The sequence below is a fragment of the Aegilops tauschii genome, chromosome 7 (genome assembly GCF_002575655.3).
Source record: "Aegilops tauschii subsp. strangulata cultivar AL8/78 chromosome 7, Aet v6.0, whole genome shotgun sequence".
Taxonomy (NCBI): domain Eukaryota; kingdom Viridiplantae; phylum Streptophyta; class Magnoliopsida; order Poales; family Poaceae; genus Aegilops; species Aegilops tauschii.
Genome location: NC_053041.3, coordinates 79,431,665 through 79,448,449, shown reverse-complemented (window position 1 = coordinate 79,448,449; position 16,785 = coordinate 79,431,665). Strand labels below are relative to the sequence as shown.

The window sequence follows — 16,785 nt, the reverse complement described above, 5'->3', positions numbered from 1 at the left end:
GGAGACTGTTGGAAATATGCCCTAGAGGCAATAATAAATGGTTATTATTATATTTCTTTGTTCGTGATAATTGTCTATTATTCATGCTATAATTGTATTGTCCGGAAATCGTAATACATGTGTGAATACATAGACTACAACGTGTCCCTAGTAAGCCTCTAGTTGACTAGCTCGTTGATCAACAGATAGTCATGGTTTCCTGACTATAGACATTGGATGTCATTGATAACGGGATCACATCATTAGGAGAATGATGTGATGGACAAGACCCAATCCTAAGCATAGCATAAAAGATCGTGTAGTTTCGTTTGCTAGAGCTTTTCCAATGTCAAGTATCTTTTCCTTAGACCATGAGATCGTGCAACTCCCGGATACCGTAGGAGTGCTTTGGGTGTGCCAAATGTCACAACGTAACTGGGTGACTATAAAGGTGCACTACGGGTATCTCCGAAAGTGTCTGTTGGGTGGGCACGGATCGAGACTGGGATTTGTCACTCCGTGTGACGACGAGGTATCTCTGGGCCCACTCGGTAATGCATCATCATAATGAGCTCAATGTGACTAAGGCGTTAGTCACCGGATCATGCATTGCGGTACGAGTAAAGAGACTTGCCGGTAACGAGATTGAACAAGGTATTGGGATACCGACGATCGAATCTCGGGCAAGTAACATACCGATTGACAAAGGGAATTGCATACGGGATTGATTGAATCCTCGACACCGTGGTTCATCCGATGAGATCATCGTGGAACATGTGGGAGCCAACATGGGTATCCAGATCCCGCTGTTGGTTATTGACCAGAGAGGCGTCTCGGTCATGTCTGCATGTCTCCCGAACCCGTAGGGTCTACACACTTAAGGTTCGGTGACGATAGGGTTGTAGAGATATGAGTATGCGGAAACCCGAAAGTCGTTCGGAGTCCCGGATGAGATCCCGGACGTCACGAGGAGTTCCGGAATGGTCCGGCGGTGAAGAATTATATATAGGAAGTCACGTTTCGGCCACCGGGAAAGTTTCGGGGGTTACCGATATTGTACCGGGACCACCGGAAGGGTCCCGGGGGTCCACCGGGTGGGGCCACCTATCCCGGAGGGCCCCATGGGCTGAAGTGGGAAGGGAACCAGCCCCTAGTGGGCTGGGCGCCCCCCATGGGCCTCTCCCCATGCGCCTAGGGTTGGGAACCCTAGGGTGGGGGGGCTTCCCACTTGCCTTGGGGGGCAAGGCACCCCTTCGCCCCTTTGGCCGCCGCCCCCCCCTTGAGATCCCATCTCCAGGGCCGGCCCCCCCCAAGGGGCCTATATAAAGGGGGGGGGGAGGAAGGGCAGTAGGAGAACAGCCTTGGGCGCCTCCCTCCTCCCCTGCAACACCTCTCTCTCTCTCGCAGAAGCTCGGCGAAGCCCTGCCGGAGACCCGCTACATCCACCACCACGCCGTCGTGCTGTTGGATCTCCATCAACCTCTCCTTTCCCCTTGGTGGATCAAGTAGGAGGAGACGTCGCTGCACCGTACGTGTGTTGAACGCGGAGGTGCCGTCCGTTCGGCACTCGGTCATCGGTGATTTGGATCACGGCGAGTACGACTCCGTCATCCATGTTCATTGGAACGCTTCCGCTCGCGATCTACAAGGGTATGTAGATGCACTCCTTTCCCCTCGTTGCTAGTATACTCCATAGATGCATCTTGGTGAACGTAGGAAAATTTTAAATTATGCTACGATTCCCAACAAGCATGCGGAGGCCGGTGACCGCGACAAGCACGCGAACGCACACCGGAGAGACCGACCGAGAGAACGCGTCACCGGCCGTCGCCGCGCGGCTTCGGGGAGAGGATCCAGTGCTAGCCTTGGGGCCGGACGGTGAGTCCCTTCACCCTGGCGAACAACGTAACGGCGCGCCGGACGCCGCGGTCGTCGGCGGCGGTGAAGTAGTCGTGGCCGAACATGACGCCGCCGGGGCGCAGCACCGCCCATGCAACCCCGCTGCTTTTCTTCACTAGGTGGTGTGGCTCGGCCGATACGGCGGCGCCCTGACCCTGCCAACCGTCGGGTTGCCGTGGCGGGGAGCGTGAGCCCCGGCAGAGCGGACACGGAGACGAGAAGGAGGTGGAGCAGGGAGGAGATGGGCAGGAGCGACCAGTCGAGCGCAGCGTGCCCGCCCCTGAGCGCATCGCGGTGGCGTACGGTGACCGCGTGCGGGTCGGCGCGCCCGCGGCACAGCCCCACGGCCTCCTGCTCCGTCGCGCGGCACGCCGGCCGTTGTGCCCACCAGCTGCTGCGCGCGAGGAAGACGGCGGCACCAGCTCCGGCGCGGTCACCCTGATGTCCCCAAGGAGCGCCACGTTGAAGGCCTCGCCGGATTTGGTGTCCGGCTTCGTCGCCGCCGCCTGGGAGGACACAGACGACGGGGGTGAAAGGGGCTGATTGCTTTTTTAATTTTTTAATAAGGGTGTATTTGTGAAATTCAGGGGTGTGTATGCAATTGTTTTGCCAAGTCAGCTCCTTACAACCCGGCCCCACTTGTCAGAAAGTGATCAAACGCAGCTAATCACCCAATTAGTGCTATTTGCAACAAGTTTACCGAATCCGCGGTGATCTTTGCAAAAAAAATTAGTGACCCGGTGGTTTTCCACAAACGAAGTCCTAAATGTGGTGGTTTTCTGCAATTCATTCCTTTGCTCTTAGTTACCAAAAATGGCTAGCATTTGTCCGTAACGTTTTAATCTTCTGAATTCCTGATGATAGTAAGATGACACTTGGGCCCTGGAACTCAGTTAGCAGAAGTTACTAACTCAGTTAGTTCTGAAATTCAAAAAAACTAACCTTCTATTTGTCTCAAAAAAAAAAACGAACCTTCTGATATTTTTCTTCGAGAAAGTCAAACACTTCCTATTGATTTTTACAGATAGTGGCTTCGTTGGAACCCATGGCAAAACTGTTATACGAACTAGCATCACAATCTACGTCGCCACAATATGCGTTTTTGTTATCCCGTCGACGGTGGACGCTTGGTGTGAGGTCCTAGACATGATAATGGCCTCTTCACAGTTTTTACAGGAATCACGTGACGGTGAGTGTAGGAAGTTTGTACCCGGAGCAGTAGAAATTCGACCACTACCCCTGCATTCCACCATGGGTTCCAACGAAGCCACTAGCACCCGTTACATTACATGAGACGTTTAGCCCCTTTATCTTGAATTTCTAGTTTCTTTTAGCGAAACACAATACAGAAGCAGACACACACACATATCATTTTTTTCTTTTCAAACTTTATTGTTCTTTTTGAAACTTGTTCAAAAATTGGGAAATTTGTTTGGAATACCCTAAATGTTCTTGTTTTCAAATATTTTTAGAATTTTAAAATATTCTGGAATTAAAAAAAATCATATTTTCGAATATTTTGTTCACAGATCTAAGAAATATTTGTGCTTAAAAAAAGCTGATAATTTCTTAAAATAGTACATTGTTTTTAATTTTTGTTAAAAAATTTCATCAATTGTTGGAAATTTGTTACAAATTTTGGAAAAGGTGTTCAAACTTGTCAAATTTTCATACACAATTTGAAAATTTAAAATTGTTGACAAATTTCAAAAAAATGATTAGTGCATAACAAAATGTTCTTGTTGATTGATAATGGCAGAAATTACAAATAAATGAAGCAATCAAATTAGAAAAAAATAACTAAATGCTCACGGATGCACTCATTTGGCCTAGTCTAGCACACTCCTCTCAACTAGTGGTTTTTTGGACTGTGGATACATGACCCAAAATTCTTTCAGCAGCCTCACATACATATGAGGCATGCATGCCAAATTTGAATGACTTACGACACTGTTTGCATGTTGTGACACGTCTGACTATTTATCGGCCTTTTTTCACCGACAAAACTCCAAAAAATGCAAAATCTGTCGGAAACTCAAACAACTTGGCATGGTACCTTGAATTGACCATATAAGCTCATGGAATAATTTGGGTCATGTGACAGATGCCGAAAACAATGTGGTCTCAAACGGACCCTTTCGCCTATCCAAACACTCTCCGTTGAATATGGTCCATTTTTGGACATGCATAAAATGATCTAACTTTTGCCAGTAGGCGGACATACCCATGGTAGGCACCCATGCCAAGTTTGAATGAATCTGACACCGTATGCAAGTTGTGTCACGTCCGACCATTTATTGACCATTTTTTCACCGAGAAAACTTCAGAAAATGCAAGAATTGCCGGAAACTCAAACAACTTGGGATGGTACTTTGAATTGGTCATACAAGGCCATGAACAAAAACATACTCTCAAACGAACCATTTTGGCCTACTCGAACTTCCTCCATTGAACATGGTCTATTTTTCTATGCATGAACTGATCCCAATTTTTGCAAGCAGGTGGGCATGTCCATGGTAGTTACTATGCCAACTTTGAACGAATTTGGACATTGTATGCAAGTTGCGTCACGTCCGGCAATTTATCATCAAAAACTTCAGAAAAATGCAAGAATTGTTGAAAACTGAAACAAATTGGCATGGTGCCTTGAATTGGTCATACAATACCGAGAAAAAAATTGGAGCCATTTTAGAGATGTTGAGAAACGAAGTGCTCCCAAATGGACCCGTCTCGCCTACCATGAACACGGTCTATTTCTTGACATGCATGAAATGACCCCAACTTTTGGAAGCAAGTGAGATTTGCCATGGTAGGCATCGATGACAGGTTTGAACGAATTCTGACACCATATGCAAGTTGCGTCACGTCCGACAATTTATTGGCCATTTTCCACCAAAAAACTCCAGAAAATGCAAGAATTGCCGAAAACTCAAAAAACTTGGCATGGTGCCTCGAATTGGTCATGCAGGGCCATTTAAGGGATGTCTAGTAATGAGCTGCTTCCAAACGAACCCTTCTAGCATACCCAAGCACTCTCCACTACTAGGAAAAGGCCTACTAGTGGCGCACCAGTTTTGCCTACTAATGGCGCACTACTGATGCGCCACTAGTACCACGCCACTAGTATTAAATACTAATGGCGCACCAGTGGTGCGCCATTAGTATACCAGATACTAATGGCGCACTGTAGCCCACGGTGCGCCATTACTAAGTGGCGCACCACATAGAAGTGCGCCATTAGTAACAATTTTTTTTCAATTTTTTTCAGAATTTTTTTTTCAATTTTTTTTCAATTTTTTTCGTTTTTTTCTTAATCTCGGGTCACTATGGCTTAATCTCGGGTCAATATGCTTATTGTCAAGTCAAATCGCACTAAGTGGTCAAACTTCCCGGAAGGTCACCCATCCTCACACTACTCCAGCCCGAGCACGCTTAACTTCGCAATTCTATCCAACCCCAGCACCACCTCACTTAACAGGCACTTGTTGATATATCTATCATATCAATCCTATTAAACCTTGTTGATGTCTAGGACTTTGTTCATATTCATGAGTATGATGAAATTTTGAAAAATATTTCAAACTTCCCGGTCATATTACGTATCAATTTTTGAAAAAAAATTCCCAATGGTGCACCACTAGTAAGTTTGAAATTTTTTGAATTTTTTTGCCTCTAGATCTTGAAAGCCCCGTAACTTTTTTCTGTTAGGTTTTTGAGGATTTTAAAAATGTTTAACGGGGTTCCCCCAGTTAAATTCGGATGTATCTTTTTGAGTAGATGATTTTTTTTTCATATATAAAACTTTTTAATCCGAGTTCGTATGCAAAAGTTATGCCCATTTTACAAATTCCAGAGAGATTTTGCAAATAAAGTCGAAATTCATATTTGTAAATTTTCCCAACAAGTAGACCACATATCACATGGGAAACTTATTTTCTTTTATTTTTTTGACATTTCCATCATTTTCTTTTATTTTTTTGAAAACTGAAAAGGCGGTCCACAGGTGGGGGGGTGCATTCGGTGGAATGGGCCAAGTTACTAATGGCGCACCGTTGGAGTGGTGCGCCATTTCTAGTTCAATTAGAAATGGCGCACCACTCCAACGGTGCGCCATTAGTAGTTTTTCAAAAAAAAAATTGAAACAAAATTACTAATGGCGCACCGTGGGAGTGGTGCGCCATTACTAGTTCAACTAGTAATGGCGCACTGTCCCTGGTGCGCCATTAGTAATTTTGAAAAAAAAATTTTACCAGTGGTGCACCGTGGATGTGGTGCGCCATTAGTATTTGGACACTAATGGTGCACCAACACATGGTGCGCCATTAGTATATAGTAGTGGCGCACCACATGTGTGGTGCGCCATTAGTATATAGTAGTGGCGCACCACATGTGTGGTGCGCCATTAGTGTCCATATTATTTATAGCCCTTTTCCTAGTAGTGCTCTGCTGAACATGATATTTTATTGAAAACCTCAGGACGGACCCCAACTTTTGCAAGCAGGTTTGCCATCCTGCATCTGCGTCGTCGTCGTTTGTGCTCTCCCATGCGACGGCCCCAAAGCCTCCTCCCCACATGATGGTTGTTGCCTTCCATAAAGATTGTGGCACCACTGCCGTACGCGAGAGGGCGGCGGCGGCGGCAGCAAGCAGCCGACGGGCTTCTAATGGTTATGTCCCCACTTCCTCCACAACATAGACGATCCCACCTCGACGGAAATGGTAGACGTGTCAGAGTGGTTCCAACGCATGATGCAGGAAGCTCATCTTGTTTACGGCGCTCGGCGGCCGAGGTGGACGGTGACCGTTGGATATGGAGAGGAGGACAAGGGGTAGGATGTGTGCAAGTGTGAACGCCACAAAATTATAACATATGACCTTTTGGGAGGGGGTGTGCAAAAAGTTGTCACATCGAAGTAGTCAACCTCCCACCCCGTGCAAGTCAAAATTGATGCAGGGTGGATAGGACCGTGGGCAACACAGTTGGCAAACTTTTAGGACCCATATATGCATTTTCATAGTATTCGGACTAATATGACACACACCGAACAGTTTTAAGACTTATGGTGTATTTTACTCTTAAAAATGTTGCCGTTTACAAAAAAAATTCACAATTTAAAAAACGTTCTAGTTTACAAAATTTTCTCACAATGTCAAAAAGTAGACTTTTTCCAAAATTTATTCACATATTCAAAAAATGTTCGTGGAGTTTCAAATTACATTCGCGCTTTCAAAATTTCTTCGGAATTTAAGAAATGTTCATGCTTTCAATTTTTGTTTACAAATTCATCAAAATGTTCGAGGAAATTTAATAACCCTTTTTGGTTTCAAATTTTTTGCACTTATTGAAAAAATGTTTGAAAATACTAATTGTTGTTCATGTTCTCCAAAAATTGTTAGTTTTCAAAATTTTGTTTGTACTTTTCAAAAAGCATTCATGTTTTATCATTCTGAACAATCTTTTAAGTACACGAATATTTTTAAAAAATTCTTGTACTTTTTCTGAAAATGTGATTTTTTTCTATTTATGTACAAAATTGGCAAAAACGAACATTTTATGAAATTTTGAACAAAATTAAAAGCATCTACATTTTGTTGGAAAAAACATGAAAGAGGAAAAAAGAAACAAGGGAAAATGGTTTGCTACACTACTGGTTGCTGTGATCATTTTTGTAGCTAGCGTTTCTTTATTGTGCAGCGAGTTTATCAGGTGGAATGGCTAGCGATGAGCGCTTACCATATGAGGTGCATGGTTCGAACCCTTGTGCTTGTCATTTTTTTTATGGGTGTTTGTTTTCACAGTTTTCACGGGATAATGGGCCGGCCCAGTCGGGAGGCTCTCCCTGTGCGACATCAGTCGAACAGAACGCGCGTTGTATTGGGGCATCTAATGCATGTATAGGGAAGGTGCGAAAAGACTATATTGCCCTTTTATACGTTTTAGGAGAGGGTTGTACCGAAGCGGGACTCAACTATTGATATTCCATGGATGTTTATGGGTTGTCTCGGACTATCTTGGCAACAATAATGTCATTGGTTCTGCAACTAAGATTGCCATGGTGTCTAGTGATCTTGTGTCACTATTCTAGATGGCAACAATTAAGGGCATCCCCACCAGGGGATCACTCTTGCTTCCCGATCCCCCTTAGTAAAAGTGCCCCCCTTACCTACCTCGTATCCCAACATTGGGGCCATTTCCTTCTCGTCTTGGACACTTGACGCGTATTAGGTCCCCGTGGGGAGACCCGCCCCGGTAGTGATACACGTGCATACACTTGAAGGCTTGAGATCAGAAGCGAAAAAATAGAGAGGCGACATGATGACATCATTGACGGGGACTTGGGTAGCTCTTTGTTGAGGGTGGTGTAGGGAAGCAACGGGTAGTATGGCAGGGCCAGTAGCGTAGCTTGAGAGGACTAGGCATCATATTTGGGAGGGAAAGGAAAAGGGGAAGTAGTGGCCAGCGACGACATATGGATGCGAAGTGTGACTATGTGTGAGCAGGTGGATTCACGAGGATTTATTGTTTGGTCATTGGGGCAGATGAGCTTTGTGTGTATCGTGGCCCATCTTTACGGGGCATTAGAGGACCGCATATGAGAGACAGTGCAACACCTTCGAACCCGCCAACCTTGACGGGAGGACATTTTGGACCATCAACACCCCGTAGGAAGCAAAATAGCCCAAACATGTCCCCTAGTAGAACAAATCCTCGCCGAGGATCAGGTAACACGCCCCATTGCCATCTTGATTCAATATTGGTGTGTTTTTTTTCATCTTCCTCAACTCCCCAGCGACAAAACCGATTTGGTGGCTTGCAATTCAAAGGAAAAAGGGCCAACAATCTTAGAATTCATGAGTCGGTGACTCATGTAGATTCCATGTAAATCCAAGACGTGCATGTTGATCTTTTGCCTTAACAAACATAGGAAAGTAGAGATGCGAACGGTCAGGGGTAGATGGACAATGTCTTACACGAATGTCGATGTGTCTTTTAGTTTCTTGAATTGTTTTGATATTTGTTTATGTTTCTTTAATTTGATGTATTTTGCTTAGTTAATCGATAAACCAGACCGCTCACATGGGATTATCGAGGGCATTGCCAGGAAGCTAGTCTTTGATTGGTATTTGTCATCTTCAGTGGTCGTTTTGGCCCCAGTAGGAGGAAGAGATCATGGATCAACATGTTTGGTGTCTTTTTAGTTGTAGACTTTCAAGTTTTCTATTCAGTATGACGTGGCTATGGCGGTGGGGCAATGACTCAACCAATAAGAACCTCTCGGCTTCATTTAAGTATTTGTGGTGTGTTTCATAGTGTCGTTGCGGAGCTAGTAGAGTTAGTATTTTCGACATATCTGGATCTCTTCGACCAAAGTGCCACTGTTCAGGTGGTTTATCCCATCTGCCTATTTTTATCTTCTCAATGGTCATAAAGTCAGAGAAAGCACTCCTCCCCTCACCCCTTCGTTTTATATAAGGTCTAACTCATATTTTTGTCAATTTCACTGTATTTGCTCACATTATGCTTAGGGAAAGAAACCGCCTTAATTACCTACCATGCAGCACACTCATGCACATGTGCTAGGTTGGCCATGTGATGAGTGTACGAGGGTCCGCACCCATTGGTAAGTGCAACCTTCAATTCAGTTTTGATTTTCTTATCAAATGGGAAACAAATAATATGAAAAATAATAGAGTCAGCGACAATTAATATGGATCGGAGGGACTACATGATTATAGATGGTCGGTTCGAATCCCATTTTCCCTAGAAAAAATCTACAATGGTACACGAGTTTTTGGAGTTGGGCCCATTGAAATGAAGGGGAGGGAGTATATGCTGATATGTCCTTCTCTCGAAGGCTTTACGCGTCTTCAATCTTAAGTTGGCATCATCTTCATCTGAATTTCTGACGTGTCAGAGGTGCTTTTCATGCATGTTTCGAGTTAAGACCCAGGGCGAGATGCTAGCGGCCTCGCTAGGACCCATGGCAAAAACTATGATATCAGCTAACATCATAATCAACATGTAGGATCATCAGGATATACGTTGTCATCATTATCCCATCCTCGAGGGTGGGCGCTTGGTGAGGTTTTTGGATATCTTCAACGCCGGCCCTAAAAATGGACACACTATTTACCCCACGGATGTGGATAGAGGAGCCAGCCATCCAACACTGTCCCCTAAACATATGTCCCTGTTTTTTTCTCGATCCACAATACTCAAAATAATTGCATATCAAATCTTCGATGATTGAAAATATTCAAGTGCGTCAAATATAAAATAGTTCAAACATGAATTCAACTCGCATATATGTTCTAGTTGTGTCCTTTAACGTCCATAGGTGCTCAATCAGATCATCCTTAAGCTACTCATGAGTTGGTCGATGCCGAATCTGTTGACGCATTTGGACAAACTCATCAAATGTGACAGGATTCTAATTTTGAAGTTGCATAACCCATGTTCTCAAATTCCAAATCCCCAGCAGCATCTTCACCCTCACCCTTCATAATCATGTTGTGCATGATCACACAACATGTCATCACCTCCCACCAGGTCTCTAAATCCCATTGTTTAGCAGGTCCACAAACAACAGCAAAATGGGCTTGGAGCACTTCAAATGCCCTATCCAAATGCACTCAAACAAGCTTCTGCATGCCCCATGTCTACAAGGACCGCTTGCATCATTGCCATTTCATCCGCATAATTCTCCTTGTTGGACATTCATCGGATGACTCAACATAGTGCTCGCGATGTACTCCATGTCTGATCCATTGCTTCAAAGGGAGAAAAAATATTGAAAATTTAGCACGGGCATCTCACCACACACTTGTGGGGAATGGTGACCCCCACTGACGACATTTGTAGGGGAGGATGGTACATGCGTGACGGACGAACGATAGGTGTGGAACGATGGCGTAGGCAAAGCTACGTGCTGAAGGTGTGGAGTCACAGAGGTCATGCCAGGGCTTGGCGGGCGGGCGGCTTGGTACAATGGTGACGACGTCCAGGGGTGAAGCGGATGTAGAGAAATGGGAAAGGGATGGAGACACGGGGTTCGGGTGTGGTTTTGGGTGGGCCGGCGGTGTCGGAGTCCTACGTGACGGAGGTCCAGACTCCCACCAAGCCCCCCCTAGTTTGCTTCCGGTTTACGAGAAAAAAACATGCAAAGTGGTCCATGGACCGATGCTGGATGCCGTTATATGGAAAACCGCGCCCGGACAACTCGGTCTAGACATTTGCGGGCGAATTGAGGGTCCGCTCTGAAGATGTCCTTAGACATGACAATAGTGAACGCACGAAGTTTGTACCTCGTCCGAAAAGAAAAGTTTATACCCGGAGTAGAAATTGGACCGCTGCCCCTACATTCCATCATAATGAAAGAAAGAAAAATTATTCATTGCCTTAGTCGTGTTTGTCTTCAATGATTGATGCAGAGACCAAGGGATATCGTCCTTTTCTAGAAAGAAGTTGACTTTGTTTTTTAACAATAAATTAATCTTATACTTTCTGCCTGTGCCATCTCGCGATCTCGACATCTTGCTGAGCGTGCGAGTCTGTTCTGTGAGAACTCCTCTCAAAGAAAGATCAATCATCTCCATCCAAGTTTATGCTAGTGGTTCTTTAGAGATACGAGCTAGTAAAATTGTGCATCAGAGGATCTTGGAATTAACAACACTGCTGTAAAGAAAAACTAACCATATATTGTTTATGAGTAAACCATATCTTGATCATCATCATCTTGTGCTTGTGTATGTCAGCGCGTGTGCAAGCTACGTAGTTGCAAGGACAATATATGTGCCCAAATAGCGTGGTGCCTTCGCATTACGAATTCATAAAATATATTCACAAAAATCTACTTCCTTCGTTCCTAAATATAAGTCTTTTTAGAGATTCCAATAAAGACTATCGGCCTACGGGCCCGAGGGCTGTTTCCTCGGCCTGGCCAACACTCCCGAGCCTCTCTGTGTTCCTCCCGCACAGGCCCGCATGGGTTCCATTGTTTCCCCCGAACAGATGCGCCGCGGCGGCGGCCGTGGTCGGCAACACCTCTCCTTCCCTTCATCAGCGAGCCTCTCCCTCCATGCTGCCCCAGCGCATCGTTGCAGCCATGAAGCGGCCGACGGCACTGCTCCCTTGTTGCATTGTTCCAGCGAGCGCACGTACGCTGCCACGACCGGCCGGCGCGAGGGGAGCGAGGCAACGCGACAGCACCGAGGAGGCGAGCGAACCACCATCAGATCGGCGAGACTGCGAGGATTTGCTGTTTGCTGTTGCTCGCTAGCGCTTGGAAGGAAGTGTTGGTCTGCCATGAGATTCACCCGGCGTTTTAGTTGCGCTGCGCGTTGTCCTCTGCTCGCAATGCTGCGTGTGTTGTGCTGAATGACAACACAACGCCTGCTGGTGGTGTGTCACTTTTTAGTGTTTCACTTTGATCTCTTCAGTGTTAATTACTCAACTTTACCTCTCAATTTTTTTACTTAACTTCTTAGTAGTTCAATTCTTAGGTGTTTCACTTTTTTTTGCGAGAACAAACCTTTCTTCTTTTTCTTTTATTTTATAAAAAAGAAGCCCTAGCTGAGCGAGGAGATGCGCCACACAGTTCCTCGATCGACGGATCATGGAGATGACATGTTGATTATCCCTCTAGAGTAGGTGTTTAATCTCCTTAACAATCGCTGCATTGGCCGATCGATCTGGCTCTCATCTCATGATAGTTGGTCGCCAGTTCAGAATCGGTCTCAATGATGAGCGCTCAGACACCATTCCTGAGCAAGGCTAATTCCTTCTATGCATGCCAAAAGTTCAACTTCCAAAGGACTGTCGCAATTATGAAGATGTTTGCAAGAGGAGAGCACAATTGAGCCGTTGTCATCCCTGAGGATCATGTTGGCTCCTCCCCAAGGATGGAGCCAGAGAGGGCGAGCTGGGGCCATGGCTCTCCCCTCCCCCCCATGGTAAACTTCTTCCTGAAAACATTGCCCCCCCCCTCAATATTTCTCTTTCCCATTGGCCCCCTTTAGTAAGATTCCTGCCTCCGTTCGTGCACCTCCTGTGCTAGCTTCGGCGTCGAAACCACCGTCCACGTTCAACTTGTTGCTTAGTTGGAATGTGTGACACATTGTAATTGTGGCAGGACACAATAAGATTCTCTCGGCTCCATTTGTGTATGTATGGTGTGATGTTGCTTCTAGTGCCGCCATGGTGTTCGTACAATTAGATTTCGACAAATCAAGATCTCCAGATCATGTAATCTATTGTTTAGGTGCTTATCTCGTCCGCCACTTTGTCTTCTCAATAGCGATAAAGGCGGAGGAAGCAAAAATTTCTATTATACGTTTTCTGCAAGACTTTCTGTTTCTTCAATCTTTAGTTGGTATCGTTTTCGGTATGAGGTTTTGGACACACCAGAGGGGCTTCTTCCGTTTGTTCAAGTTAAGACCTTGGCCGACATGGTAATGCTACATATGTGTTCAGTGGTGATGCTAGAACCCATGGCATCTGGTGTGCATGCATTTTGATGTCTTAGACACTGTAGGACTATTGCGTAAAAAAGAAGGAAAAAAGGCTTTTCAGCAAAGTTATGGGTAAGCTGACATCATAGGCTACACATAGTGTTGCTTTTGTATACATTGTATACATTGTTTTTCGGGTTTCCATTCCAACTACCCTACCATCTTTGATGGTGTACGCTTGATGATATCTTGGAAAAAATAATTGACCATTCCTAGTTTCTATAGAAGTCATGGAAAAATCATGGAGTGTAGGAATTTTGTATCTGAAGTAGTGGAAATTCGGCCACTACCCTACATTCTATCTGAAGATCCAAATAAAAAACCATTTGTGGTGTTCGTGAGTTTGTTTTTCAACCCTAGATTGATCTTCTAATTTCTCTAAAGACAAATAAAAAATTAAGAAGTGATCGACTTTTCACGAAACAATGTTTTCTTTCAAAGGCTTGCTTCTCAAGCGCATACTTCTTGCTGGCTCTACGGATCCAGCTGGCCTCTGTAGCCGCATTCCAAGATTCTATTGTGTTTACACTCTATGGTCGAATAGAATTGAATCGTGTACTAAAGTTTAATAGGCAAAATGCCCGCTTCGTCTCCAGAATAAAGCTTCTCTTTAGCCTTCATTTTTTTCTTGAAGCCTCCATGAAGTTGGAACAACTATATTTGTTATTTAGAAAAAATGAACACGTATATTCAGTATATGTAGTTTAGATAAATGATTCCAATTGAGATTAGTTCACTTTTCAATACACAACTTACCTCTTTGCTCTCAACCATGAACTACAAAACTAGTTAATGCACACATCCAACTTGTCAATCCGTTCAAGAATCAATCCCGATCTTGGTTGACACCAGTTTTCACTAATGAGGCTAGTTTTCACCTTCTTGACTGGCCTATTAGCGTTGTCACATCACACCTCCTTATATGTAGGACCACCCAGAGAAAAATGGTATGTTCGTACCAATACCACATCAATTTCAGTTGCAATGTTTATACAACAACCATAGTAAATAGTAACAACACATATTATTGACTCTCCAAACACATATGCAAATATAATTTAAATCATAGCATCTTATACATGATATCCCATACAATACTTTGAAGGAAGTCTAAGTAATACTTGTATACTGTTGGAACAAAGTTCACTAGCCCCTACTACGACGACAACATCATATCATTCTCACAATATACTACAACTAACTCCATTTCTTCAGGAAAGACAACTCCAAACTAGACTATATTGTTCATGGTGACAAATGGATTCGAAGGATTTTGCAAATCAAAACTTGGATTTTGGTTATCAGCACCAATTGTAGATTGCAAGGCGAGTGCTTGCCAAAAATTAAAGCTATTTTCCATTTTCCATGGGTCAGCATCATCGAGCTCCACGTTGTTGATGCTATAGCGTTGGCTTCCTGACCCTTTGCTCTGTAGCCTCATGAAGTAATTTTGTGCATGGCTCGAAATCTGGGCTGGAGTCCTACTAGTGACGAAGTACTTTGATATGTCCTTCCATTTTCCACGACCACATGCACTCAATCCATGGAGAAAGAGCCTAGAATAACCATGTTCAAGATGAACTAGTTAGGTTAATTCTTTCAAGGACATATTGATTATTAATATACTGGTGAAAAAATGCAATAGTTGGAGTATTAAAACTTGTAACCAAATAGTAACCCTTGTGCTAATAAAGGACATCTTTGTTTATCTTTTATGATGTTATAATATAATATGTGATAATAGATGATTATAAATGAATAAGGAATTTCATAACTACCATGGTCATATATTGATAATAGATATAAATAGACCATGATAATACTTGCAATAGTTGTTCCATTCTTTACTATGAATATATAATTAACTACTCCATCTTTAGTTGCAAGGATAAGCGTGGGTGGTATTAACTTATAATGGAAGCACAATAATGAAATAAAGTCGGTTGTTCACAAACAAAATATATACATCTTGGTACTATTGTTTCTGGTAAATGTGATATGGGCACTATGAGTATAGTAAAAATAAAAAAACCTCCGATTCATGATAATTAAAACCCACATAATAGTTAATAGTATGATTTCTGTTAAAATACACCCGGCATCTCCAAGCGAATAATCAAAATCAAATAATTTTTTAAATCCCATGTAATTAGGAAGGATGAAACATGAATAACCTGTGTTCCTCCGGGGTCCAAAACCCCTTGGCACGTGGTGCAAGCACTGGTTGAGGGATGCACATCTTGTTCTCCAACACCACCTTGTTCTCCTCCACCATTTGCACCTCTTCTTGTATCTCCATGGTTCGCATACTCTCTAATGGACGACCAAACAAAATACCCATTCCTTCCATGGCAACCTCCTTTTGCAATCCAAAGTTTTTATTCACAAGGCCATCCACGGTGTAAATGACACCATGGTCACCATTGGTACCATTGTACTCCTTCTCTGGAAACTGCAACATATGCATCTCCGTAACAAGATCATCATACAAGACTGTTACCTGTTGCATGGTCTTCCTAGGGAACCATGCTTTGAGATTGGCCACGATATCATGCTTCTTGTTCTTCTCATGGCTGGTGCCATTATTGTTGTAGTAGTTGTTGAGATAATCAATGATTGATCTTGCCCCCTCTACCTCAGAGGGGTTCCACTCCTGGTTGACTCTTTGATTCATGGAGGAAATTTGAGGCTTTTTTAGGGGAGAACTTATGAGAGTTGGATAAAACTATGAGAGGTATGATACCGAAAGAGTGTTTGTATGGAGAGGCTGATGAGGAGGGTACGATATTTATAGCATCACCATATAGCAAATCTTGTTCTGATGGTCAAACATGATTAAAAGACTTTAAATGCTAGTGACATGTATCTTCTGATGAAATATTATATTCGATTTATGACATATCGAGACTAGCAATTTCATATCTAATTAACTGTCAATATAGTATTGATGGACAATGAATGCATATTTCAATTGTAATAGTAATGCCTCGCCCAAAATATATATATCTACGTCACATATATGATCCATTAAGTGCTATATAATCAAAGTGTATCTTACTATAAGTCGCGATATTACGCACACTATTTTGACTTGCCATGTGACAATGTAGAAGGTCAAACACTGACATCAGAGTCTTGATCTTGTCTATCTTCTAAAGGATGTTTTGAAGAATCTATAAATGGCATATATATATATGTATATACATATATATATATATATGTATATACATATATATATATATATATGTATATTTCTCCACTAGATATTTCGTCTACGTGCACATCAATTTAATGCACAACACAAACATTACGATTCAAATATACATATGGTTGATCGGCGAATGATCGCATGGGTGTATGATGCAAGAAAGTTAAGTCATGGGCAGAGACTAGTAT

General features: G+C 43.4%; 1 long non-coding RNA gene across 1 annotated transcript; it reads right to left on the bottom strand.

The window, feature by feature from the left end:
- Positions 1 to 14,433: 14,433 nt before the first annotated feature.
- LOC120969873 (uncharacterized) lies at positions 14,434 to 16,161 on the bottom strand. The gene is made up of 2 exons (XR_012188730.1): positions 15,564 to 16,161; positions 14,434 to 14,945 (listed from the first exon to the last, which is right to left on the bottom strand). It is a non-coding gene; the product is annotated as an uncharacterized lncRNA (long non-coding RNA).
- Between the last annotated feature and the right edge of the window lie 624 nt (positions 16,162 to 16,785).